At 37.4% G+C, this 25,772-nt stretch overlaps 1 protein-coding gene across 10 annotated transcripts in view; it reads right to left on the reverse strand.

Moving 5' to 3' along the window:
• The window catches only part of GTDC1 (glycosyltransferase like domain containing 1), a 513,355-nt gene that overhangs the window by 20,596 nt on the left and 466,987 nt on the right, over window positions 1–25,772 (reverse strand). For 6 of the 10 annotated variants that reach the window (XR_007517814.1, XR_007517811.1, XR_007517819.1 and 3 more), the window contains 2 exons: window positions 2,373–2,467; window positions 11–214 (listed from right to left, as the gene is read on the reverse strand). The gene's annotated coding sequence lies outside the window, so the exon portion shown is untranslated. Of the gene's footprint in view, window positions 1–10; window positions 215–2,372; window positions 2,468–9,956; window positions 10,073–16,557; window positions 16,643–25,772 lie in introns of those variants that run through there. The other 4 variants (XR_007517815.1, XR_007517816.1, XR_007517817.1 and 1 more) reach the window with 3 other exon arrangements.

The following is a 25,772-nucleotide window of genomic DNA, read 5'->3' on the forward strand; positions in this document are numbered from 1 at the left end:
GTACACATACTCTCCATTACGTAGCAGGAACACTGCCTCTTCATGATGATCATGGTTAATTCCTCCTGCCAGTAAGGTAACTTGCTTGCTTGCTGGCCTAGTGTCATAAGGAGAGTCCAAAGTGATTCAACAGCAGCTGTAGCTTTGCATTTAGTGGGCCTTCACAATGATCCCTGGTAGAAGCCTCCTTGCCTGAGAACCAGGACCTCCAGACCTACAAGTTGCAAGGACAAAAAAAGAAGAAGGAAAGAAAAGTTGCAGGGATATAAGCACAATTCACAAGTGGGTTATTTGAAGTGATGGTGAAGAAGGCCACTCCTACTTCCACCCCTAAATTCCCACAGAAAAACTAAGGCAGCTCCAGGTGTTGTGGTATGTGCTTCTCATATGCGTTCAGGAAAAGCTGTACAGTGCCTTCATCTCTTTGAATGTTTGGTGGTCTGGCTATTTCAAGACTCTCATGTCTCAAATATTTCCTTTTGCTCCTCCCTTCTTTCTCTCCCACCTTTTTCTATAATCTTCCTTTCTGTAACTCCACTTAATTTTGCATCCCAGCTGTCCTTTCTTGCTTCTTTATTACTGTATCTGACATTAGAAATAGTACATTATGGTCACAATGCAGTTAGCCTCCAGTGCCACAGATAGTACTGGCTTTAGAAGGCAGGTGTATACTGATGGAAGGTGAGAAATTAAAAGATGGCTTTCCACTGCTACAGTGAAAGGTATAATCACAGCTACAGGGACAGTCAAAATCCTGGTGAACATATCCACCTGACCATGTTACTGGTTCTTTGAGAAACCAGTCAACTTATACACACATACACCCACACTTACACATACCATATGATTGTTTGTGTGTATATATATATCCTCCAAAACCAAACCCACTGCCGTCGAGTCAATTCTGACTCATAGCGACCCTACAGGACAGAGTAGAACTTCCCCACAGGGTTTCCAAGGAGCGCCTGGTGGATTCAAACTGCTGACCTTTTGGTTAGCAGCCATAGCACTTAACCACTATGTTACCAGGGTATATATATACATATATACACATAATTTTTTTAACTCAACAAAGAAAAGGTAGCACTGCTTTTCAAAGGGCTTATTCTTTCTGGGTAAAATTTTGCAAGATTATTATAAAGGAGGATTGTATATGAGAGATAAAGACAAAAAAAAATCACTTGCTCCAAGAATTTACTGAACGACTTTATACCATTGAATTGCACCCATTAACACATGTATTTCGATCCTAACAATGACTGACAGATATTTGGAAAGAAACAGTAAAAGCTGACCTGCAGATAGTTCAAATTTGCCATATGCTTCCTGTCAAGTCAACAATTCGTACACCATCCTAATTTATTGTTCAGCTGACTAACTTGGTGTCTTTAACGAAAATGAATACCTGTTTGTTTTTTCAAACATGGTTATTTTATTTTTCGTGATTACTCATATGCATGAACAGTATGGCAAATGCTTCAGGACAAAGTTAAGACAGTTTAAGAAGAAAGGGTGGTTTTTATTCCCCAGGAACCTATAACAAATGTTTTCTACTGAAATGATTTTCTCACTGAGGACATTCTCTAAATTCATTAGGTTCAGTTTCAGAAACAAGAGTTATTCCTTTCAACATAGACTTACTGAATTTTTAAAGGGATTTTAATAGTTCTTAGAAACCATCGCAGTTTAGATTGTGTGTATGTTGGTCTGTGTGTGTGTGTGTGTAAACATATGGCTAAAAAAAAGCACACTTTTTTACCTGTCCCATTTTTGTATTTTTAAAAAGTTATTTCATTATTCTCCCCTGTTAAGTGTGTTTCAGTAACCAGTATCCCATCAGCCAGCTGCCATTTTCTTTTCTGAAACTTCATTTCTTAGAGAATATTGTAGATGGGAGAGATTTTTGATGGAAGGGGGACAAAATAAGCAGTTATTAGTTGCTTTAAGATTTGACATAAATCTATTCATCTTTTTCTCTTCTTAGATTTCAGGATGGGTCATCAACATTTCCAGTTTTAATCAGATAGCCCAGATGGTCATGCTTCTAGTAAAATTGTTATTAAAGCCTGGGTAAATAAAATAATTAAGAGATTTACTAATTAATTTTTAAATGTTGTAGATTCTGAGCAAGGGCTATGGACTGTGTTATAAAATCTTTGTATCCCCTGATTCTAACATAGCACTTGGCATGTAGTGGTACTTAAGAAATAAAATTTAATTAGTAAGTTACTAATAGTTATTTATAAGTTATAATGTGCATTCTGCTTTTATGTGCCATATTTATGACAAAATATTCTAAAACCATTAAACCATCTAAAATATTGATAACCATTAATTATTTTATGATACAATATTTCGTTGCTTTAGCATACCTTAAATCTTTCTCCAAAAATCTTTTTTTTTGAGGTCTTTTAAGGCATGAATCTTGGTAATGATAAACAACTTGCATGATTCATAGAAATTAAACCTGAGAATAGAATAATAGCAGTTTGATTGCAAGCATGTGCTTATTTTCTTAGCGATGGACAAAGCCCTTGGAAATATTAGAAAGGTGACCTACGACTCGTCCCACAACATCTAACTGGCTTTTCACTGCAAGTCATCCTTGTCCTTTAAGTTCTCACAGAGAGGAGGGTGGGAACGATGTGCTGCTTCATCTGAAGCACCAACAAGACGCTCCGTTCACCCGTTCATCCATAGGAGCAGAGCCCTGGGCAGCTGGCACCCTTCCATAGGGAGCTACAAACACCACTTCGCCACATTGCAAGTTTCTTCAGGCAGCAGATGTCTGGTAGCTGCCGTTCAGGTCTCCAACTCTACCAAGCCACCTGTACAACATATTTAATGTACCAGCAATGACTGCGTTGTTACTTGGGAAAAATTTTCTATTTTTAATTCCATTTTTCTCGCAACCCCTGTAAAACGAGTGGCATTGTTATGCAAAATGTAGGTCTCATATTGCAAAACTTTTAAATTTCATTTATGAGGAAAATAAAATTCTGACTACTCCTCACCCTTCCCCAGCGTCCCAAAAAGATTCAGGAAAATGTATTCACTTTCCATATCATTAGGACAAAACTTGGTGCCTTGAAAAAAGTGATGCTTCAAAAAAACAAAAAAAAAGAAAGCAAGCCTTTTTTTGCTAAACCACTACCTAGAAAAGTTAAACAATTAACCGTTAAATGGCTCACCCTTCTGCATGACTCTGACACTGTCAGATTTGAACATGCCTCTACCACAACTTTAAACCCTGGGTGGAATTCTCTTGGAACGTTATCAGGGAACGTCCTGACTTTTTCTGCTGCTAAAGTGATACTTACAGTACCGTTGTATCTGTTTAGTTTAAAAATGAGGTTGATAATCACCATGTTTTTCCATAAGATGATCTTCTACTTTTTAATGATACTCGTAGTTTCCCTTACAGAAATGACTAAATTCTTACAGAATCTCTGTCTTGATTAGCACTCCTGCTAGTAAAATTTCACATACTAAATCAGCACCAGCTGTAGCAAGAAAGAAAGGAAAAGGCAAGTGTAAATGTTCCATATGCCCCACCAAATTGGCATCTGTGTCAGTAACCCTTTTTTTTTTAAACTATTGTATACATACATTCTCTTAAGTGTTTTGTTCACAGAAGACTGTGAACAAAATTCTCTCTGTTGGCCTCTCAAGGAAAAAGTCTGTCCTTGGTATCAGTGATGCGCACAAAATACAATTTCTCTTTCTCCTCTGGTGGTCACAGAACATACCTGAATAGTCTATGTGTATGAGTTGCTTCAAGTTAGTGAACCTGTATTTTGACATCTGTTCTCTGTAATGTGACACTGCAGTGATCTTACAAAGCTGCTTGGCAGTTGGAGTTTAATTAGTAGTAACACCAAAAAATGTCAGAAAGACAATAGAATTATTTTGGTCCCCAAGCAGGTGTATCAGATGTCAGACTCAAAACAAATAACCTGGAATGCAGTGGTAGGAAACATTTGTGATAATTTGCATCTCATCACCCATATTTTCTTCAAATTATGATGTGTTTCTCTCTCTCTATATATATGTGTGTGTGTGTATGTATATATACATATATGTATACCCACAACCCGTCTGGCATTGTGTCATACTGTTTGCATGTTGCTATGATATTGGAGGCTATACCACCAGTATTTCAAATACCAACAGGATCGTCCATGGTGGACAGGTTTCAGCAGAGCTTCCAGGCTAAGACAAACTAGGAAGAAAGACCTGACGATCTACTTCCAAAAATTAGCCAATGAACATCTTATGGATCACAACAGAACACTGTCTGACTCACTTGCTTTGGAAAAGTCATTAGGAGGGATCAATTACTGGAAGAGGACATCATGTTTGACAAAGTAGAAGGCCAATGAGAGCAAAAGAGACCTTCAGTGAGATGGATTGGCATAGCAGCTGCAATGATGGAGTCAAGCACCCTGGTGACTGGGAGGATGACACAGGATAGGGCACCATTTTGTCGTGTTGTACATAAGATTGTCATGAATTGGAGTCAAGTCTATGACAGCTAACAACAACAGCATATATATATGTATGTATATACATGTGTGTATATACAAAATTTATATATATATATTTTGTATATATATATGTGAAATAGTATCAAGGATACACCTAAGATGCTACTTTAGGTAGTTTTGGATAGTTTCCTCACTGGTACCTTATTAATTGTCTGAAATCCATTAAATATGGTTCTTCAGGAACATATTCAAGCCATCATTATGAATCCTACAGTCACCCTCAGAAAGCTGCAAACATAGGAAAGCATTCTAATTAAACAGTCTATACACAAGGAGCACTGGTAGTATATATTCCATAGAAAGTTGTCTCACAGGTAAAAAAACATATACTTTTAAGTATGTCTTTCTCTCACTGGAACTTGGTTAATTTGATGAAGTCTACTGCTTTATGGAAAATAGTACTGACCATTCCTGCTCATACATTATCACAAGTGTTTAGACCACATGTTTGCTCTTGTTTGCTCACATGTCTGCCTCTCTTGATTTGACTGTAAGCTCCTTAAGGGTTGGGACAGTATCTATGTAGTCCTATACCTAGGGCTATATATGGGGTTGCCATGAACCAGAATCGACTTGATGGTAACTGGTAACTGGTTATCAGAGTACTAGAATTTAGTAGATACTCACTAAATGTTTGCCCACATCAAAATGGTTAGGGAATATTGGGAGGTTTTGTTTAAATTAAGTGAATTGTTCATGAACAACTTAGCAATTGGAATCAAATGACCCAACTAAACAAGGACAGAGGAAGTGAATGAAAGTTCCTTTTGCTTCCCTGAAGTTTTCCTTCTACATAAATACCCTTTCATGATGTTTCATCATAGAGCTATTGAGATGTAGTGAATGTTACACTTGATAACTCATTTTTATATCTAAGGGTAAAAATTGGAAGGTATTTTATTTAAAAATAGTTAGTTAAAAATCTCTTGGATCTTAAGATCTGATTTACCTAAATTTTTAGTGAACAATTTGCAAAAGGGCATGTGAGAAAATCCACAATTATTGTATATCTTCCAAACTTTTTTTTTAATAATATGAAAATTCATTCTCTTAAAATTATGTAGCTTCCCTTACAAGGCAATGGTTTCTCTTGCTACACTGTGAGTATTCAAACAAAGCTGCTAACCTACTCTGAGGGAAGCTGTGTTGCGAATTCCCACACTGAGAAGTTTGGATGAGATGATCCAATGTTTATATACATGAAATTCAACTATACTTACCAATCCTGTAGTGATCTTACAGCTGTTGAAATGATTATACTGAAATTATTCTTAAAACATTTGGTCATATTGTAGTTGGTAGTAACAGTGGTAAAATTTTTCTTTCTACTAAGATACATGCTCTTTGAGTGTCAACACAGTTCTCTTTATCTCTATATTTCCAGATGTCAGTGCGGTAATATAGAGTATTTACTCAAAAATATCTGTTGAATACATGAAATTAAAAAAAAAAAAAAACTGATTTTTTTTTATTTGGTTTCCTGCCTATTTTTAAGTCCCTACTCCTGGGTACCTAACTGGCATACTTATTTTAATACAGTTGTATGGATGATAAATTACACACTGATATGAGATTTCCCTAAATGATAGACAGATATAAAAAATGAACTTGTGGAATCAATCAGTAAGTCCTTCCTGAGTGTATTGTACGTGTAAAATACTATCACACAGCGTAAAATCATCAACCCAAAAGAATGATCCTTGACCAGAACAATAGCTGGTACAAGCCAAAATGGCACACAAGCCGGCTTTCTGGTTGGCCTATGTTTTCGCCATGCTGGTTGTTAAATATTTTGAACACCAACTCTGGCTTCCGAGCAATATATGATCCTGACGAGAAGACACCATTTAAATATACTCTTAAAATAATTGTTTCATATATGAGTATATATATATGTATGCATATATGGAAACCCTGTTGGTGTAGTGGCTAAGAGCTACAGCTGCTAACCAAAATGTCGGCAGTTCAAATCCACCAGGCACTCCTTGGAAACCCTATGGGGCAGTTCTACTCTGTCCTTTAGGGTCTCTATGAGTTGGAATTCACTCGACGGCAATGGATTTAGTGTGTATATATATATGTATGTATACACACACATATATAATACTCTTAAAAAGAATATGAAAAGAAGGGTATTTTGTATAATACCTATCAAAATTTATGCCTATTCCCAAGAAAGGTGATCCAACCGAATGGGGAAACTATAGAACAATATCATTAATGTCACATGCCACCAAAATTTTGCTGAAGATCTTTTAAAGATCATTCCAAAACAGCTGCAGCAGTATATTGACAGAAATTCAGGCCAGTTTCGGAAGAGGATGTGGAACAGGGATATCATTGCTGATGTCAGACGGATCCTGTCTGAAAGCAGAGAACACCAGAAGGATGTTTACCTGTGTTTTATTGACTGTGCAAAGGCATTCAACTGTGTGGATGATAACAAATTATGGATAACGTTGCAAAAAATGGGAATTCCAAAACACTTACTCGTGCTCATGAGGAAACTTTACATAGATCAAAAGGCAGTCATTCGAACAGAACAATGGGATGCTGAGTGGTTTAAAGTCAGGAAAAGTGTGCGTCAGGTTTATATCCTTTTATCTAACCTATTCAATCTGTATGCTGAGCAAATAGTCCGAGAAGCTGGACTATATGAAGAAGAATGGGGGGTCAGAATTGGGAGAAGACTCATTAACAACCTGCATTATGCAGATGACACAACCTTGCTTACTGAAAGTGAAGAGGACTCGAAGCACTTACTGATGAAGATCAAAGAACACAATCTTCAGTATGGATTACACCTCAACATAAAGAAAACAAAAGTCCTCACAACTGGATCAATAAGCAACATCATGATAAACAGAGAAAAGATTGAGGTTGTCAAGAATTTCATTTTACTCGGATCCACAATCAATTCCCACGGAAGCAGCAGTCAAGGAATCAAAAGCATTGCATTGGTCAAATCAGCTGCAAAGGACCTCTTTAAAGTGTTCAAAAGCAAGATCTCACCTTGAGGACATGGTGTTTTCAATTGCCTTATATGTATGCAAAAGCTGTACAATGAATTAGGAAGGCCAAAGAATTGATGACTTTGAATTGTGGTGTTGGCGAAGAATATTGCATATATCATGGACTGCCAAAAGAATGAATAAGTCTGTCTTGAAAGAAGTGCAGCCAGAATGTTCCTTAGAAGCAAGAATGGCAAGACTGTGTCTCACATACTTTGGACATGTTATCAGGAGGGATAAGGACATTATGCTTGGTAAAATAGAGGGTCAGTGAAAAAGAGGAAGACCCTCAAAGAGACGGATTGACACAGTGGCTGCAACAATGGGCTCAAGCATAGGAACAATTGTGAGGATGGTGCAGGACCCAGCAGCGTTTCATTTTGTTGTACATAGGGTCATTAAGGGTTGGAACTGACTTGATGGCACCTAACAACAAAAACAACAACCAAAATTTCAAAGAGAATCGCCAAGCATAGAAGGCAAAGTTTAGGAGGTGGTGATATATGGAATTTTAATTTGGAGCACTGGTTTTTCTGCTCCGAGGCAGTGTTTCGACTAGTACCATCTATGTATACTGGGACTGGTTGTTGCCAGTTGACATCGCCTTTCATAACTCCATAGGTTTTGCTCACCGAAAGCTACCTCATTCACTAGAAATTCATACCAGGGTGGTTTGTGGGTGGTGGTTGTTTTGTAAAAAGGCCACCGCCAGGTCACACACTATTTAAAGCACTACTTTATTTAAGACAACTTTCAAGTGTTTCTTCTCCCTTTGCTATCTATGATTGCCCCATTTCAGTTTGCCATAGAACAGCTGTTTCGATATCCAGCATTTATATGTTCTCCACATGCATCCAGCCCAGAGGGATTGTTAAGCAGATCATTGTTTTAATTCTGGCTACATTCCAGGTCCCCATTATTAGTGATCCTATCTTAACATTTACTGTTCAGTTTGGCTCACAGGTGATGTTGATTAAATTGGATATGCCATCTGGGCTGGGTTTTCATCTGGTAGGCACATTCAAGGCTGAGCACACTATACACCTACTGCTTCATTTGGGGCTGAAGTTTTATGCCACATTTGATGCCATTCTAGGCATGGTTTTGTGCAGCCTGGGCTTGACTCCTGGCGTACTCGTTTGTTAGTTGTGTGAAATCGGACAATTCACTTCACTACTTGGAGTGTTGGTTTTCTAATGAATAAAACAGGATCATCATTTATTCCTTGCTTCACTTAGTTCCTTAATTTCTTCTTCCTTATTTTTTTAACCATTTACTTGATAGGCACTTAGTGCCTGATATTGTGCTGAGTGTGGAGAAATATGAGAAAACTAAATAATCAGACCACAGGAGATAAGCACATGAACAGAAAGATTACAATACTACATGTACTGCTGCAAAACATCTCTTTTCCTAACAGATATGAGCAAAGTGCTATGGAGCCTGGAGGAAAGAGTGGCAAAATCTGCCCACAAGAACCATGAGGAGTTTTCAAGATGGACATGATCATTGAACTCCATCCTAAAAGTCAAGAGCTCCAAACTTTGCTTTCCTGCATCTCATCATTTACTTTACCCCATGTGAGGGTAAACACATAACAATTTTAACCCATTAATTATTGAAAAAAAAAAAATCAAACATGTACAAATGGCTTATTTGCATTTCAGTAGTTAATTTAAATAATCAAAGTAGACTTGAATACATGTGCTACATACCACGTGGGGTTGTTTTGAGAATCAAAAGCCATGATGTGTGAACAGACACCTTTTAAAGTGCATGAAAAGTCTCTTTTGAACATGTTGCCTGCCTGGTCTATCCTACCAGGCTGTTACAAGGGCTAAATTAGGAAACAAATGCAAAAGAACACTGGAAAGCACTGATAATAATAGCCAAAGTAATAGCTAACCCTTAGACAGCTCTTACGATGTGTCAGGCACCTTTCTAAGCACTTCACATGTATTAACTTATTTAATCCTCACAACAACCAATATGGTAGGTTCTATGATGAACCATATGAAAGTGTTGATAGTCAACCATTTTTGACCTATAAAAATGGCAGTTTCACATGGATCGATATACTTTTACTTCTCTACTTTACAGGCAAGACACCAAGATGCAGAAAGGTTAAGTGACTCACCAAGGTCATCCAGCTAGTAAAAAGGTATTATTTTTATAATATAAAATATATCTAAATATATATATAAAATATAAAAAGTTATTATTATTATATTTATGGACATTCTGAATCTGTTAGGGTTCTGTGGTCACAAGGATAAAAATCACGAATGTCTAACTTCAGAGAGAAAAGTAATTTCTTGGAAGGATATGGAGGAGCTCTCAGAGTCAAAGGAAAAGCCGAACAACAAAGTATTTCCAGAATTCAATAATTTTTCATTACCTCGAAGTCTACCACATTGTTCCAAGCCACAAGGGTCTTTCACCTGGGTGAGTGCAATAGGCTTCTACCAGGTCTCCCAGCTTCTGCCCTTGGCCTCCCCTCAGGCTATTTTCAACCTAACAAAGAGAATAATCAGTTGCTGTCAAGTTGATTCCGACTCATAGGGACCCTATAGAACAGAGTAGAATTCTCCATAGGGTTTCCAAGGCTGTAAATCGTTATGGAAGCAGGCTGCCATATCTTTCTTCCCAGAAGTGGCTGGTGGATTTGAACTGCCGGCCTTTCAATTAGCAGTCAAGAGCTTTAACCATTGCACCATCAAGGTTCCGTCTACCATGAGAATAAAAAAAAAAACCGTTGCCATCAAGTCGATTCCGACCCATAGCAACCCCATAGCGACCCCATAGGGCAGAGTAGAACTGCCCCATAGGGTTTCCAAGGAGCAGCTAGTGGATTCGAACTGCCAACTTTTTGGTTAGCAATGTATCACTTTAACCACTGCACCACCAGGGCTCTACCGTGAGAATAGACCGTTTTAAAATATAAGTCAAAAAATGTCACTATCCTTCTTAAAAATTTTCAAGGGCTACCATCTCACTCAGCTTCCAAGTCAACTCTTTACTTGGACCTACAAGGCCCTAGGGATCTGTCCCTGACCCCCAGACCTCTCTGAACTCACCTCCTGCCACCCTCTCCCTCCTTTTCTCTGTTCCACTCACACATGCCTCCAGAATACCAGGGGCAAGATCCCAGGACAGGCCCCTTGCATCTCAAGCCCTTTCCCCAGGTTTCCTCCTGGCTTACTCACACTCCTTCCCAGTGTTTTCTCACATATCACCTTCTCAGGGACACCTTCCTTGTCTCCCTTTGGAAAATGTCCAACCCACCTCAACCCTGAAGCTTTCTATCTTCTGTCCTTCCTTTTTTTTAATTTTTATTTTTTCCTAAGCACTTGTCATTCTCATATACTTTATATAGTGCTAATTTATTTCTATTGCTGTTTTCGTTCACTAGAACATTAGGACAGCAACTTTTTTGTTATTGTTGTTGCTATTTTGTACGGTATCTAGCACATAAATAAATACTTGTTGAATGAATGAATAACTACCGCTAGTACCAGTTGCCATCCAGTTGACTGCTCCACAGTGTCTTCAAGGCTATGACCTTACAGAAGCAGATCGCCAGGCGTTTCCTCTGAAGTGCCTCTGGGTGGGTTTAGACCACTAACCTTTCAGTTAGCAGTCAAATGCTTAACCAGTTGTACCATCTAGGGACCCCAAGTGAATAATTAGATCTTGGAAACCTAAAAAAAAAAAAAAAAAAAAAACAACTTCCTGGGCATCCAGGAAGCTCCAACCACTCTCTGTGTAATTTTGGTCAAAATCAAATTCCCAGAAGAGAGAAAGATGGATGTAACTTGGGTTCCATGTCTGCCCACTATCCAGAATAGGGCAGGGCACACTGAATCCCTGGAAAATAGCAAGCAGCAGACGTCATTTCTCCTGCTACCAGAAGAAGGGGAAATGAATCCTGAGCAGGTAAGACTTAAGAGCTGTGCCATCCACTGCACACTGACCTTCTTGACTGGGTTCTCTACTTTCTACCACACTTTCCTGTCATTTAATACATCTAGTATTCACCAGTGTCAGTAGAATTCCTTGAAATTTTGGATTTAAAACCATGTTTTCCTAAAGCAGCTACATCCTTTTGACTTCTTAAAATGATTCGGCAAATGACAATTCCGTATTTTGTCTAGTATTTCTTCAATGGTACATGTCTTTCAACAGATAAAACTGCTGCTGTCCAAACTTCATGAAACTTTTCTTGGGTATTATATTAATAAGGGCAATTAACACCAGTGACTGTAGCAAACAACTCCCAAAGTCAGTGGATTGACACAATAAATGTTTTCCTAGTAGCCTCTTTCAAATGATGACTGGAAGATCCAGGCTCTTTGTATCATATGATTCTAAGCCCTGGCTTCCGTTGTTAGCACCGAAAGGAAAGAGAAAACATACAGATCACACGGGAGGATTTATGGCCAGACTAGAACATGATGTATGCCACTTTCATCCACTTCAGTTGGCCACCCAATCATGTGGCCCACACTAAGAGCGGCTGGGAGATGGAGTCTTCCTATATGTTCAGAAAGAGGAAATGGAATTGGTGAGCATCTAACCAGCCAGTCTCTGCCACAGTATATTAATTTCCTATTGCCAGTGTAACAACTTACCACAAATTTAGTGGCATAAAACAGCACGAATGTATTCTCTTAACGGTTTGGATGTCAGAAGCCTAAAATCAAGATATTGGCAGGGCTGTGCTCCTTCTGGAGGCTTCAGGGAGAATCTGTTTCCTTGCTTTCACAGCTTCTAGAGGCCACCTGCATTCCCTGACTTGTGGTCCCTACCTCCATCTTCAAAGCACATCACTCCAACCTGTGTTTCGATCATCACAAATTCTTTTTCTGGCCCTGACTGTTCTGTGCCCCTCTTATAAGGACCCTTGTGATGACATTGGACCCACCCACAGAACCCAGGATAATCTCCTATCTCAAGGTCCTTAGCTTAATCACGTCTGCAAAGGCCTTTTTGCCATAGAAAATAACATATTCACAGGTTCCAGGGATTAGGACGTGGACATCTTTGGGGGCCATTATTGTGTCTACAACACAGTATCCTGGAATGTCATTATTCTTTGCAAATCTAACAACAATATTCTCTTAGTCAAAAAAATTGGAGGAAGGACCTCTTTGCTATATTTTGATGGGCTCTTAATACTGCACAATTCCTCATTCTTAAAGAATTCATAAACCTAAGACCTGGAAGCAATCTTAAGGGATTTGTGGGTTGTATTCTCCTCCTCAGTGACTCCCAGCCATTTTTATTTTTTTCCAAAGACCCGATGTTTAGAATGAATCTGTCTCCAAACCACATTTCTAAAACAATAAGCATTCATTTTTCCCATGTGTTATTAATCAGAAACACATAAAAGTGCTAATCTCAACTTCTGATCAGAAGGGGATACTAGTCTCACACTAAGTTGACATAAAACCAGCCAGAAGCAAAGATACCTGGAGTTCCAGTAAACCTGTATATTTATCTCAGTTAAAGATATAATTTCTATTGTAGTTCCGTAAAATATGAAAATAGACCTCAAATGTTCACACTCCCATAGCTGATGTGTGATTAGGAAAAACTGTACTCTCCTTTTGCGAATGAAGACTGGTATCATCTTGAACTTCACCTCAGCTAGGTATGGCTCTGCATTTTCAAGTACCATGCATCAAAAAGTCTCATCTTACCCAAAAATCAGGTCCCTAAGCATACAAATTATTCAAGATCTGGTGCTTGTTTGTTTTATTGTAATGTCCATCTACTAGAGGTTCAAGTTCTTTCTTTAATATCCTTTCAGGTAATCTTTGCGTGTAATCATATGTGTACATTAAATGACATTGAAACCGTCATCCCAAGTTATTGTTTTTGGATTAGTGCAGAAGATGAAAGTGAGGAATCATGGCAATTAAAACATATTCAGATCTGCCACCGGGAAATCATTTCCCCACCTCTCATCAAGGCAAGAATCAATATATGTACAGACAAAATTGAGACAAAATGCCAGGGTCATTACAAAAAAAAAAAAAAAGGAAGCTGAAAAACATCTTCTGCAGATTGGAGCTGGTCCTGGGTGTTTGCCATGGCGCCCTCTCTCCCTCCCCTCTACGTAGGATTTTCGTACTTGTACACCATGAGTCCCCTTCTGTGTGACCACCACAGACTTAAAGAATGTGAAGACTGCTAGAAAGTGGGACTTAGCATCCCCATTTTAATAATAAATACAAACACACACTTACCCAGTACGTTTTACGCCTGCCTGCAACAAAAACAGCTGAACAGATTGTGATGAAATTCAGAGACTGACAGTCTGACAAAAAAATCCCTTTTTGTCTAAAATCTGGCTTCCATAGGTTTTTGCAAATCTAAATATTTGATTTTGCACTGGAAAAGGAGCCAGTCTTATGTACAATTTATAAAATAAATGTGTAGATACATGTTTTAAAATCTCCAAATTTTGTCAAAACATACTGTCCAACTTTAAAGATTTTTCTTCCCCATTTTTTTTTTTTTTCCTTCCCAATGACTTGGTGTATGTTCCCCCTGCCTTCTGAGGCTTTAACTGTATCTACCTAATAACTCTTTTGCAAACCAGTGTTTCAATAGTGATTTAACAGTGGTTTCAGTATCAAATTGCCCTTTCCTCAGCAGGGAGTTTTAAGCCTTGCTGTATTATACTTCCAAGACACTCAGGAGCTGGAGTTGGGAGATATAATATTTGCTTTGAAGTTTGCCTTTCACGACACACTGGGGTGCAAACAAGCTTGTTACTCCGCAGTCAAACAATTCAACCATACAGCGACCAGGGCTAAATATTGTACCAAATTTTCTAATTATGTCTTTGTTGTATTTGGGACACAAAGTTAGGTGAAAACAGACTAGAATTAATATAAAACTCCTTGTCTAAACAGGGTATCTGGTCTTTGAAATATTTCATTTGTTGGCTCAGAATTACCCTTCAGCAAGTCATAATCACAATTAAAAAAACTTAGTTGATGAAAAACTTGAAGGTATTTCTGATAAACTCTTCACACATCCCTTAAAAGTACTTATCATACCAGAAATAGGTTGCGTATTTGCATGTGAAGTTCCAGGTTAAAGCAGATATATTTTATTCCCCTACACATTTTTCTGGACCCTGGCGGCACAGTGGTTAAGACCTCGGCTGCTAACCAAAAGAGCGGCAGTTTGAATCTACCAGCCACTCCTTGGAAATGCTATGGGGCAGTTCTATTCTGTCCTGTGGGGTGGCTACCAGACAGCATCCACTCGAAGCAATGGAGTATGTGAGTGACACGTTACTCTATCGCCTTCATAGTTGGCAGTCTGCTTCCATAGAGATCTACAGTCTCGAAAACCCTATGGGGTCACTATGAGTCAGCAGTGGGTCTGGTTGTTGGTTTCATAGTTTATATATCAGCAATTTGGTTGCCTCAATTCTAAATTTATTTAAGGGATTTCTTAATCATTTCATGTCCCAAAAGTTGAAACTTCCTCTTTTTTTAAGTTTTCTAAAGTTTATGCGTGATTCCTTTCTTCATTCTTAATACTTTAGAAAAACTGCCAATGAACCAACCCACCCCTGAAAGAGAAGTAAAGATCTTGAAGAGCGCTTAATGGCCTAATAAAAACTTTTACTTGGACAAACTATTCCTCACAGAAGCTGCAGGCAAATATCAAGAGTCTGTAGGTTAAGGCATGCCCACCAGGACATTCTGCAGTTCTGAAGAAGTGAGGGAGAAATACATATATAATTATATAAAATATTGGAAACCCTGGTGACATAGTGCTTAAGTGCTAGAGCTTCTAACCAAGAGGTCGGCAGTTCAAATCTGCCAGGCGCTCCTTGGAAACTCTGTAGGGCAGTACTACTCTGTCCTATAGGGTCACTTAGAGTCCGAATGGACTCAACGGCAGTGGCTTTGTTTTTTTTTTTGGTTTATATAAAATATTGTTAAAAACCTAAATGCACAGAGAAACACCAGAAACTGTAACAGAATATATTTATTGTGAGTAGATATGATTCGAATTGGGCAGCGTCAAACTAAAAGTATGGGGAAGGCGCTCCAAACAGTGGGTAATGAAAGCGGGTTATGTAGGTGGGGTCCAGGTAGGGTAGTCTTCTGAAGGTCATTGTAAATTCCTTTCATGTTGGCTTCTCAGGATAAAGTCCGAGCACTTGCAGGGTTTTAGGGCCAGTCAGTTGTAAAAACAAAGTCGTTAATGATACGTCATATATCCTAAAACACAGCTTCCAGTCAGACCCTGGAGTTCCTGCTTCTTCAAACTGAGTGCACATAGATAGGTCTCCAAAGGAGCCCAATGCCTAAGGCAAAATGGTCTCCTTTAAGCTGCTTACTAGGCTATTGTTTGACCCGATGATGACTCCAGGAAAACCAGCTTCTAAAAGGCTGAAAAGAATACCTAAGGATTGATGGTCTGGGTGGGTTACCCCAACTTCATGGACCCAGAAATTTGGATTTGAGGAGAATTAAAACAGTTTCTCAATATATATTTTTTTAAAAAAAACTTTTTTTTCATTACACAAATCTAATCAAGTAACCATGATCCATTTTGATATTTTCCATTTGAATTTAAAGAAGAATTTTTAAAGAATTTAAAAACTAAAGGAGAATTTAAAAAAATAAGGGAGAATTTTGATGCACAGGCAGTCTGACTTATGGACAACTCCTACTTAAGAATGGGCTCCCGTAAAGCCTATTGTATTAAAAATTTGAGTTAAATACAATTATTATTATTATGTACTGTATTATTATGTTTAAAATATTTTAGTGTATTTGGAAGTGTTTAAGTATTTTATATGCATAAAATATATATATAGACTATATACTAAGACAAACATTTGACTAACTGATGTTGAATAAGAATCGTATATTTATATTTTTCTAACATTACAAAAACGAGCAAGTATTGTGTAATCAAAGAAGCAAATAAGTGAAAGTCAGAATAAGAATGAAGAAATAGTCCATACCTTGGGGAAATTAATAAGTATTGTTATGTCTTGCCTCTCACATCATGTAACTTTTGACATAGACCAACAGTTGTCATCATCTGCAATAACGTAAAAAGAAAAAGCCAGCCAAATGTGGATGAGAAAAGATAGACTCAAAGTAGTCAACTACATGCTGCTCAATGATTACTCAGGAAAGTTTATAATCATAAAAATAAATATTATTAGAGGCATAATTGGAAGAGCTACAAAGATGCACAGAAAACTCACACTCCAGAGGAAGGTTTACAAATCAAGTCATTGACCTGCCTGAAGTTTAACACCAAACAAGGTGCCCCTTCTAAAGTAATGAATATTCTTCTAACGACGAGGGAGCACGGGCTGCTGTTTGATGCTGATGACATTGAAAATTTAGGAGAACAGAAATCCCATCATTTTTCATTTGTATGCAAATTCCTCTGTTCCAGAAATTAACCCCTGGACCCCACGTCAGTTTTCATCTCCAGGAATTCTCTTTGCCAGCACCACGCTGTAAAGTCTTGTCACCATCCTGAGGTCACTAGGTTTCCCCAGTTTAAAAACCAGCACGATCACCAAAGTCCTAGTGGTGCTTTGTTTACCCTCATTACTGGACGATGAGGAGCTATAGAAGGAGAGACCTGTTATAAAATGCACATTTCTCCTGGCCAGCCCTGCCTGGCAGCAGCATTGAGATGCAAACTGAATACTCCTTTGGCCAAAGAGCTCTCATTGACCACATCTCTCACTGTTAAGGTAAACCCGGGACCATAGACCAATCCTATTACCCTTCTTTTCAGCCAGGTCCTCAACTGTTAAAAACTTCCTTTGTTATTTCCCACCTTAGACAAATGTCACCATCTACATGTGAAGGGGAAAGAGGTGATTGAGGTTTTTAATTGATGTGGATTTAATTATGCTAATTTAGACAGCTGTAAAGCATTCAGGATGGCTGCATAATAGCGCGAGCAAATACAGGTGCCCTTCACTGTGGGGGCTGAATTTTTAACCTTAGGAACTTGAAAAGGGGAAGGGAGTTCAAAAGCGTGGACAGTTTGAAGATTTGAGGAGAGAGCTTCACCCCTGCTCTAAAAGATTTAGCAGGCTCTACTTTTTTTTTTTTTTTTTTACAGGCACCTGAAAGAGAACCTCTGAAATACTCGTTCTTGATTAAAAGCTCCAAACTTGTCTCTAATTAGAATAGACAATTTTAAGTGATGGGTTTATCTGACTCAGGAATTGATTCGAGATAACACGAAACTAGAATTTAGGGATTAAAAATGACCTTTTTTTTTATTTCACCTCTAGGGGAAAAAAAAACCCGCACAATAAGAATAGTGATAAAGAATTGGTAGGAATTAAAAAAAAAAAAAGAGGGAATGCTTCTGATTTTTCTGAGCTTTAATGACTAGATGAGTTGCCCTCACCCTATATCTCACATGACTTTCAATCCACTGTTAACAACATGGAGATGTGATATTCAGTATTTTTTTCGTCTGGAAATTAGCACTTGTGTAGTTTTTTCTTTTTTTTTAATTGCTGTATAACACTGTTTTTTGGTGAATACTGCAGCAAATCCTATTTACGTTCAATGAAGTCTTAAACAGGAGTTCTCGGAAGATACAAACAGTTAACACGCTTAGCTGATAATGGAAAGGTTGGAGGTTCAAATCCACCCAGAGGTACCACAGAAGAAAAGGTTTGGTGACCTACTCCCTAAAACCCAGCCATTGAAAACCTTGTGTAACAAGGTTCTACTCTGACACACATGGGGTTACCATGAGTCTGAGTCAGTTTTGAATGTTCAAGAAACACTGGCTGGAGGATGGATTGTGAAGGGCAGGTAGATGAAGTGAATGAAGAGGAGGAAGGATTCTGAAGAGCTTTTAACAAAGGCTTTGGATTTTGTAACTTTCTGAGGTAGGGAGGCCTGAAGAGGCTTCAGCTCTTCTGTTCTCTTCTACCTCTGGGTGACACCTTCTTCAAGGCTCAGGTTGTCTCTCCACACCACAGCGTCTCGTCCTAGGAGCCTTTTACATTTCCAGAGGACAAAAAGTTTATAAAGGAATCATCTCCCTTTCTCCCAGCCACTTCCTTTTCAACCCTGTCAGGCTGCTTCTCTTCTGTGTGTTTTCCTTTGTCCTATACTAATCAGAGACGTAATTAGCTGGCAAAGAAAAGAAGAAAGAAGCTGGGGCATCTGGCCTATGTTCCACACAGAGGGTGTGGAGTGACCTTTGCAATCCTGCCCCAGTTTTTGGTTTCACACAGTTTTGGGTGTGAATTGTGGCTCTGGCTTTTACTAACTCTTCAAATCTTGGATGAGTTATTTAACTTCTTTGAGTAATTGATTTACCAAATAAAATAATAAATGATAGTTCATATGATTTTTTGAGTCTACATATGAGATATCAACAAAAACTGTCTAGTATGATGTCTAGCACATACAGGCATAAATGTTTATTCTTTTCCTCTATTCTTCATGCAAAATGCTTTATACTTTCTCTCCCAGCAGCCCCCACCCCTTCTCTTTTTATTTCTAGTTTTCTTTATTCATGTTCCTTCAGTATACAATCATTCCACCTTCTCTTCTCCTAAAACTTACTCTCCTTTTTTTAAATTTCTTTACCTTCTGTCAATTTATTATTTAATATTTTTTTCTTTCTGTTATTTACCATGAATTCTTCCACCATCTTCCTTTCACCTTCTTGGGTGGTAATAGGAATAAAGAAGGGGAGAGTTTGCTAAAATTAAAATGGGGATCTAAGAGGCATGGAGAAAAATAAATTAATATTCAAGGACTCTAAAGATAAAACTCTAATATATTTTCCCTAAAGGAATTCAAAATAGTATGTGATTGATATAAATCTACACAAACTGTTCCTTTCTATATCTATGCTACAAGCATAATCTAAAATATGGAATCCAGTCACATAAAAACAATATGAAAAAGTTACAACTCAAATTAGTTGAGAATTGGATTCCAGCAGCCATATGATTATATTCTTAAAATGGCATAGAAATGACAATAACAGTAAAAAAAATGACAGCAGCCTTTTGATATATAGTGTTTCAACAAAATTAAAAATAATAATAATAGGCTTCTTGTTTCAAGCAACAAAACAAGCTGAACTAACACAAATAGCTCTTTTTGTGAAAACTTATAGAAATATTGGATGTAATATAACAAAAAAAGTGTAATAAATACATAGTTGAATTTAAAAGACATAAAAATAAAATTCCCTGCTTCCGAAATAAAAAGGAAATTTGTAATCAGAGTGATAAACACATGAACCGACAAAACAGTAACTGTGGAAGATATGGGCTCAGGTAAACAACAAGGAAATTCGTTCCTACTCACTACAAAAGAAGAAAAAATTCTCAACACATTTTAAACCCCCAAAGATGCACCTAATGAAAGTGTAGAGTTATTCAAAAATGTCAAATAAAGAATCTAATGTACAAACAAAGGAAATGTACCAGACCAGAGCAAACACAGTCTAAATATAGGACCATTTGTATAGCCTGGAAGTCCCTGGGCGGTCAAACGGTTTACGCTCAGGCTACTAATTAAAAGGTTGGTGGTCCAAAAACATCCAGAGATGTCTTGGAAGAAAGTTCTGATGATCTGCTTCCGTAAAGATCACAGCCAAGAGGACGCTATGGAGCTCACTCTGTAACACATGGGGTCAACATGAAACAGCAACAACTCAATAACAATGTTTTTTTTTAATTTGTTTGGTTGTTTTTTGTTTTTGTTTTTGTTTTGAGAGATAGAAGCAAACGGGTCACATACAATGGATCTCCAAGAAGATGAAGTGCCAATTTTTCCTCTGAAACACTGGAGGCCAGAAGGCAATGAAATTGTATATTTAAAGTGCTAGAAAAAAACAACAACTGTCAGCCAAGAATACTATACACAACAAAACTATCCTTCAAGAATGAGAGTGGAACTAAAACATTTTCAAAAGAACAGAAGCTGAGAGAGTTCATATTTATAAGACTGACCCTACAAAAAAGACTAATGTGGAAGGTCTGTAGTTGGAAGGGAAAAGACGCTAGAAAGTAATTCAAAGCAATGCATAAAAAGAAGGATCCTTAATAAAGAGAAATGCATAGGAAAGTAAAAGGGCTAGTAATAAGATATTTATGAGTGATAATTCTAAATGTTTTGTCCTTCATGTTTTTTAATAACAAATATATAAAAGGCAAAGATAAAATTATATTACAGGGCACATGAAATATAAAGATGTAATTAGTGAGAACAACAACAAAAAGGGGGGGGGAATGGTATATATACAAAATTTCTTGTATGTTACCAAAGTTAAATTGATAGCAACTTAAATTCAAGGTAATCATTCAGAAAGTACATAAAAAACATACATAAATGGAAAGGAGAAGGGAACCAAAAAGGCTCACTACAATAAACCAAAAAAACACAAATACAAGCAGAAATAAAGGACAAAAACAAAGAATGTTTAAGACGCACAAAAAATAAATAACAAAATGGCAGTAGTAAGTCACTTCTCAGTAATTATGGTGAATGGAAATGGACTAAATGCTCCAATTAAAAGGCAAAGAGTGGCAGAACAGATTAAAAAAAAAAAATACTCCAAATATATGCTTTTTACCAGAGCCATATCCCAAACCCCAAGGACACAAATAGGTTGAAGATGAAAGGAAGGAAAAGAAATATCCCATTAAATAATAACCAGAAGAGATCTGCGGTGGCAATATTAATATCAGACAAAATAGACTTTAAGAAAAAATCTGTCAGAAGAGATGAAGATGGACCTTATATAGTGATTAAAGGGTTAATTAATCAAGAAGACTTAACAATCATAAATACATATGTACCCAATATCAGGGCACCTAAATATATAAAGCTAACATTGATAAAATTGAAGGGAGGAATAGATAGTACTATAATAATAATAGTTGGAGACTTCAATACACCACTTTCAATACTGGACATAACATCTAAAAAGAAGATCAATAAGGAAACAGAGGAACTGAATGACACTGTAAACCAACTAGACGTAACAGGCATATATAGAACACTCCACTGAAAAACATCACACTGCGCATTCTACTAGAGTGCACATGGATCATTCTCCAGGATAGACCACGTTTTAGATCACAAAGCAAGACTTGATAAATTTAAAAAGACTGAAATTATACAAAATATTTTCTCTGATCAAGATGGAGTGGAGTTAGAAATCAATAACAGAAAAATAAACCTGGAAAATGTACAAACATCTGGAAATTAAACAACACACTATTAAGTTACCAATGGGTCAAGAAACAAATCAAAAGAGAAATCACAAATTTCTTAGAGTCAAATGAAAATGAAAGCACAACATAACAAAACTTATTGAACGCAGGAAAGGCACTATTCACAGGGAAACTTATACCAATAAACTTCTACATAAAGAAAGAAGAAAGATCTGAAATTAGCAGTGTAACTCAACAACTCCAGAAACTAGAAAGAGAAGAAAGAACTAAGCCTCAACCTACCAAAAGAAAGGAAATAACAAAGATCAGAGCAGAAATAAATAAAATTAAAAACAGAAATACAATACAGAGAATCAATAAAACCAGAAGATGGTTCTTCAAAAGATCAATAAAATTGACAAACCTTTAGCTAGACTGACAAAGAAAAGAAAAGATACAAATAACCAAAATAAAAAATAAAGGAAGGGACGTTATAACTGACCCAACAGAAATAAAGAGAATTATGACAAAATATTATGAAAAACTATATGGTAACAAACTGGATAACCTCAATGAAATGGACAAATTCTTAGAAGCATACGACTTACCCAACCTGCCTCAAGAGGAAATAGAAAAAGTCTCAACAGACCCATAACAAGTGAAGAAATTGAATCAGTAATCAAAAACTCCCCAACAAAAAAAGTCCTGGACCAGAGGGTTTCAATGGAGAATTCTACCAAATGTTTAGAGAATTGACACCAATACTTTTTAAACTCTTCCAAAGACAAAGAAGGAAGGAATATTCCCTAATTCATTCTATGAAGCAAACATAACCCTGATACTAAAACCAGATAAAGACACCACAAGAAAAGAAAATTAGAGGCCAATATCTCTTAAGAACATAGATGTAAAAATCCTCAACAAAATACTAGCAAATAGAATCCAACAGCATATTAAAAGAGTAATACACCATGCCCAAGTGGGATTTATTACGGGAATGCAGGGATGGTTCAACATTAGAAAATCAATCAACGTAATACACTACATCAACATCAATAAAACAAAGGAAAAGAGCCATATGAGCATCTGTATGGATGCTGAAAAAGCATTTGATAAAATCCAATAAAACCAAAATTCTAAAGAAGATTGGATTAGAAGGAAAATTCCTCAATACGATTCAGGGCATATATGAAAATCTAACAGCCAACATCATACTTAATGGAGAAAGACTGAGAGCTTTCCCCCTGAAATCAGGAACAAGACAAGGGTGCACATTCTCACCATTTCTATTCAATGTTACATTAGAAGTCCTAGCCAGAGCAATAAGACAAGAAAAAGAAATAAAAGGTATATAGATGGGGAAAAAAGAATTTAAAGTATTTCTATTTGTGGATGATATGACCTTGTATATAGAAAATCCCAGAGTCCACAAGAAAACTTTTAGAGCTAATAGAGGAATTTAGCAAAGTTACAGGGTACAAGGTCAATAAACAAAAATCAGTTATACACCAGCAATGAGAAATCTGGAAGAGAAATTAGGAAAACGGTTCCACTTACAATAGCATCTAAGAGAATAAAATACCTAGGAATAAACCTAACCAGGCACATGAAGGACTTATAGAATGAAAACTATGGAACACTGCTGAAAGAGATTAAAGAAGGCTTAAATAAATAGAAACATGTCCCACGTTCATGAACTGGAAGACTTAATAGTTAAGATGTCAATACTACCCAAAGGAATCTATAGATTCAATGTAATCCTGATCAAAACTCCAACAGCCTTTGTCATGGATTGAATTATGTCCCTCCAAAAATGTGTCTATCAATTGGGCTGGGCCATGATTCCTGGTATTGTGTGATTTTCCTGTATGTTGTAAATCCTGCCTCTATGATGATAATGAGGGAGGATGGGTGGCATTTAGTGAGGCAGGACTCAACCTAGAGGATGGGATTGTGTCTTGAGGCAATATCTTGAGATATGAAAGATAGAAGCAAGCAGAGAGACAGGGGACCTCATACCACCAAGAAAGCAGCACCAGGAGCAAAGCATGTCCTTTAGACCTGGGGTCCCTGCACTGAGGACCTCCTAAACCAGGGGAAGATTGTTGAGAAGGCTGACAGAGAGAGAAAGCCTTCCCCTGGAGCTGACAACCTGAATTTGGACTTTTAGCCTACTTTACACTGTGAGAAAATAAACTTCTCTTTGTTAAAGCCATCCACTTGTGGTATTTCTGTTATAGCATCACTAGATGACTAAGACAGCCTTCTTTACAGAAATATAAAAACCAATTCTCAACTTTATATGGAATGGCAAGAGGCCCGGAATAGCTAAAGCAATGTTAAAAGAGAATAAAATAGGAGGGCACAGATTTCCTGATTTTAAAATGTACTAAACAGCTGCAATAATCAGAACAGCCTGTAATGGCATGACAATAGATACATAGATCAATGGAATAGAATTGAGAGTCCAGAAATAAACCCACACACCTATGGTCAAGTGATCTTTGACAAGGGTGCTAAGTCCATTCGATGAGGAAAGAAGAGTCTCTTCAATAAATGGTTCTGGGAAAACTGGATTTCCACATGTAGAAAAATGAAACAGGATCCATACCTCACACAATAAACAAAAACAAATTCAAAATGGTTAAGGACCTAAATGTGCAAATTAAAACCATAAAATTCTTAGAACAAGTGGGACAATGCTGCCAGGTCTAGCTTTCAATAGCAGATCATCTAATATTATAACAAAAGCACAAACAGCAAAAGACAAAATAAATAAATGGACCTCATAAAAATTTTAAAAATTTTGCTTATCAAAAGACTTTATCAAAAAAGTGAAAAGGTAAGCTATGGACTGGGAGAATATCTTCAGAAACCATATACCTGACAGGAATCTAATAACCAAAATATGTATAAAATTTCAACAACTTAACAATAGAAAGACAAATAACCCAATTATAAAATGAGTAAATGACTTGAATAGACATTTTATCAAAAAGAACATCCAAATGGCCACCAAACACGTGAAAAAATGCTCAGTCTGTTTAGCCATCAGAGAGAGGCAAATCAAAACCACAATGAGATACTATTTTACTCCCACTAGGATGGCTAAGATAAAAAAAAGAAAACAACAAATGTTGGCAAGGATGTGGGGAAATTGGAACCGTTTTCCATTGCTGGTGGGCATGCAAAATGGTACAGCTGTTGTGGAAAACAGTGCGGCAGTTCCTACAAAACTAAAAATAGAACTACCATGTTGTTGTTGTTGTTAGGTGCCATCCAGTTGGTTCCGACTCATAGCGACCCTATGCACAACAGAATGAAACACTGCCCGGTCTTGAGCCACCCTTACAATCGTTATGCTTGAGCTCATTGTTGCAGTCACTGTGCCAATCCACCTCGTTGAGGGTCTTCCTCTTTTCGACTGACCCTGTACTCTGCCAAGCATGATGTCCTTCTCCAGGGACTGATCCCTCCTGACAACATGTCCAAAGTATGTAAGACGCAGTCTCACCATCCTTGCTTCTAAGGAGCATTCTGGTTGTACTTCTAAGACAGATTTGTTTGTTCTTTTGGCAGTCCATGGTATATTCAATATTCTTCACCAACACCGCAATTCAAAGGAGTCAATTCTTCTTCAGTCTTCCTTATTCATTATCCAGCTTTCACATGCATATGATGGAATTGAAAATACCATGGCTTGGGTCAGGCACACCTTAGTCTTCAAGGTGACATCTTTGCTCTTCAACACTTTAAAGAGGTCCTTTGCAGCAGATTTACCCAATGCAACGCGTCTTTTGATTTCTTGACTGCTGCTTCCATGGCTGTTGATTGTGGATCCAAGGAAAATGAAATCCTTGACAACTTCAATCTTTTCTCCATTTACCATGATATTGCTCATTGGTCCAATTGTGAGGATTTTTGTTTTCTCTATGTTGAGATGCAATCCATACTGAAGGCTGTGGTCTTTGATCTTCATTAGTAAGTGCTTCAAGTCCT

The sequence above is a fragment of the Elephas maximus genome, chromosome 6 (assembly GCF_024166365.1).
Source record: "Elephas maximus indicus isolate mEleMax1 chromosome 6, mEleMax1 primary haplotype, whole genome shotgun sequence".
Lineage (NCBI taxonomy): Eukaryota > Metazoa > Chordata > Mammalia > Proboscidea > Elephantidae > Elephas > Elephas maximus.